The sequence below is a fragment of the Antrostomus carolinensis genome, unplaced genomic scaffold (genome assembly GCF_000700745.2).
Source record: "Antrostomus carolinensis isolate BGI_N321 unplaced genomic scaffold, ASM70074v2 scaffold21129, whole genome shotgun sequence".
Classification (NCBI taxonomy): Eukaryota; Metazoa; Chordata; class Aves; order Caprimulgiformes; family Caprimulgidae; genus Antrostomus; species Antrostomus carolinensis.
This window is the reverse complement of record NW_010336714.1, coordinates 13,710-16,740: the sequence shown is the minus strand read 5'-3', so window position 1 is coordinate 16,740 and position 3,031 is coordinate 13,710. Positions and strand designations below refer to the sequence as shown.

Genomic DNA, 3,031 nt, shown 5'->3' with positions numbered 1-3,031 from the left:
CTCCAGACCCTTCCCCAGCTCCGTTCCCTTCTCTGGACACGCTCCAGCACCTCCATGTCCTTCTTGGACTCAGGGGCCCAACACTGAACCCAGCACTCCAGCTGCGGCCTCACCAGTGCCCAGGGCAGGGGGGAGAGAACTTCCCTGGTCCTACTGGCCACACTGGTGCTGATCCAGGCCAGGATGCCCTTGGCCTTCTTGGCCACCTGGGCACTCTGCTGGCTCATGTGCAGTCGCTTGGACCAGGGACAGGGACCACACACTATTCTCAGCAGCAGTCCATACTGACATTGTACAAATTCATCCTGAAACCACACTTTCAATCTCAACTTCTTTCTATACCAGAGCTTTCTAACCCATTTCCACCGGTACATTTAGCAAACTCTTCCAGGTTAGTGGTGGGAATAGAAAAAATGACCACAGTGCTCGTGTGACACCCAGTGAGGGGATTTCTGACCCCCACTTTCAGAGCACTGCCTTAGAAGTGAGAAGAACAATGTTCTTCATATTATTAACTCCAACAAGCCACTCTCTTGAATTTTATTCATAATAATTAACACGCCGTGCTACTCCAAAGGACAGCTTGATACAAAGTGAGACTAGCACAAAGTGGCTGAAGAAGTCTATCCTCAAGCTGACCCATGCCATGGGGTTTTTATGAGCTGCAGAATGGAATGAGAATTCTCATTTTGTTTAACCGCAGCTGGCAAATAACCAGCTCCTCCATAACAGTAAAAATCATCTCCCAGAAATGAAATGGAAATGTTCAAATACAGCTTAGATAATAACTGACCAAGAAACATCTTCAGAAACAGCACCCTCAACTTCAGGCTCCTACTTATAAATAGGGTCACATATAAATAGCAGATAGTTTACACATAATGTAGAGAAATTTGCTTTTATTGTCAGAAATAATGAGGTCTTTTGGTCAGGACTAAGGCCAAAAGAGGTTACGTTATCAATTTACTGTGCTGCCCTTTCAACTGTAGTTTCATGTATATTAAATTACACCAGAAAAGACGTTAGTCTTGTTAATTCTCCATCCTTATGTTCTGCTTGAAAGGATAAATGATTAGTAAAGGCTGTAACCTCAGACTCTGTTCAGTCAGTATGGGAATATCTTAATTACTCTTCATTTCAGATGTGCCTTCTGGTCTAAATTATGTACATAATTAAGATTAGCAATAACCATCTGTTTGCTAGTGATTCTAAACAAAAAAAAAAGAGGATTCTTTAAATTCACATATATTTAAATGTCATTGGACTTACAGCAAGGAAAAAGAAAAACTGGAGGGGAAAAAAAAAGGGAAACAGTAAGTACCCAAGTGTTTCACTTTGTTCCCCTGCCTTCCCTGTCCAGATCCTGAATTCCACTTATTTTTGTACCAAAATCAAATTGAGTTGAGTCTCAGCCTCAAAAGAGCCAGTTCCACGCTGCATCACAGCTGCCTTGTCAGCTTTAGACAGGAACCCAAAGGTTCTGACGAAGAAGCATTAGAAAATTAAAGATCTGAACACTCAAGAAGGCAACTTAGCTGCAGCAAGAGATGCTTCTGCTTCAAACTGAGATAGATCACTTCTTCCTCTTTTGCAGGTGGAAGGAAATTATTCTGAGATAAGGACAAACAGTTTCAATCCCTGACAGCAAAGTTTCCCCGCTGTCCTGGCATCACATGCAGAAGTAACTGAACAGCTTTCCAGAGTATTTACTGGGAAGTAGCTAACAACACGGACATTGGCACATTACTGGGGAATAGCAACAGGACAGACAAAGAATCATGTCTGAAGAGTGTGTTCAACTAAGACAGAAGTCTTTTTTTTTTTTTTAATATATAATTAAAAGTTGCAAATTCCAACTCAGTAAAATATTGATTTTTGTTTAACATCTTGGAAAACACTTTAATTAAGAGAGAAATCAATGATAACTGTAGAATCAACCTTCAACAGGAAGCACATCTTATCAAAATAATACTGTTAGCTTACCAAAGAATGAGATAATAAAAGTCCTCTTTGTCCCAGAAAGTTTCAAATTATTCTCTTCTGATACTTTACATTAGCAACTGCAAAGAAAAAGACAGTACTTTAAAACATGAACCTTCATTTGAAAAAGAAAAACAAAACAAAACACTTCTTAAATAGCTTAAATTTATACAAGAAACTCAACTGTTATGTTAGTTTGTCTTAATTAAAGAGGAAAAGTAAAAAGTACTAACTACTATACAAGTCCTGACTGCTGAGATCCCAATATTCCCAAGGAGGGAATTCAATGACTGCATTCCCACAGGTGCACGTGTGCTGGCTGAGGCCTCTTTTCTGGTGAGGAACAGTTCAGAAACTGTGGCCACAAAGCAATTCAATTTTTTTTTAAACTTCTTCAGTACACAGAAGTGAAAAAAAAAAAAAAAAATTATTTGGCAATACAAACTCCAGGAAAGCTCTTTTATAGAAGATTGAACTGGTTTTGTATTGATCTTCAAAAGGGTTTTTTTTAATTTTACACTAAAATTAACTTTTTTTCCCCCCCAAGAAAGCAGATGAAGACTTCCAAAGAGTGATTATCGCCCAAGTACTCTTGCACAAAGCTACAAAAAAAAGTCAAAGTGAGCAGCAATGCTCATGATAATATTCACACAGAATCCCAGACTGGGGGGGTTGGAAGGGACCTGAGGAGATCATCCAGTCCAACCCCCCAGTCCAACCCCCCTGACAAAGCAGGTTCATCATCAACCAGGCTGCACAGGAAAGTGTCCAGCTGGGTTTGAACATCTCCAGAGATGGAGACTCCACACCCTCTCTGGGCAGCCTGTCCCAGGGCTCTGGCACCCTCACAGGAAAGAAGTTTTTTCTCATCTTCAGATGGAACCTCCTGTGTTCCAGTTTGTGCCCATGGCCCCTTGTCCTGTCACTGGGCACCACTGAGCAGAGTCTGGCCCCATCCTCTCCACACCCATCCTCCAGAGATCTCTTCCTCCCAAGCCCCATCTTTTTGACTTTCCAATTGCTGCACAAACATGTTACTTCCTCAAAAAGA

At 41.1% G+C, this 3,031-nt stretch overlaps 1 protein-coding gene across 1 annotated transcript in view; it reads right to left on the bottom strand.

Moving 5' to 3' along the window:
* MTMR3 (myotubularin related protein 3) overlaps positions 1-2,062 on the bottom strand; it is a 50,630-nt gene extending 48,568 nt beyond the window's left edge. Inside the window, exon 1 of the mRNA XM_010174965.2 lies at positions 1,984-2,062. The gene's annotated coding sequence lies outside the window, so the exon portion shown is untranslated. The remainder of the gene's footprint in view (positions 1-1,983) is intronic.
* Between the last annotated feature and the right edge of the window lie 969 nt (positions 2,063-3,031).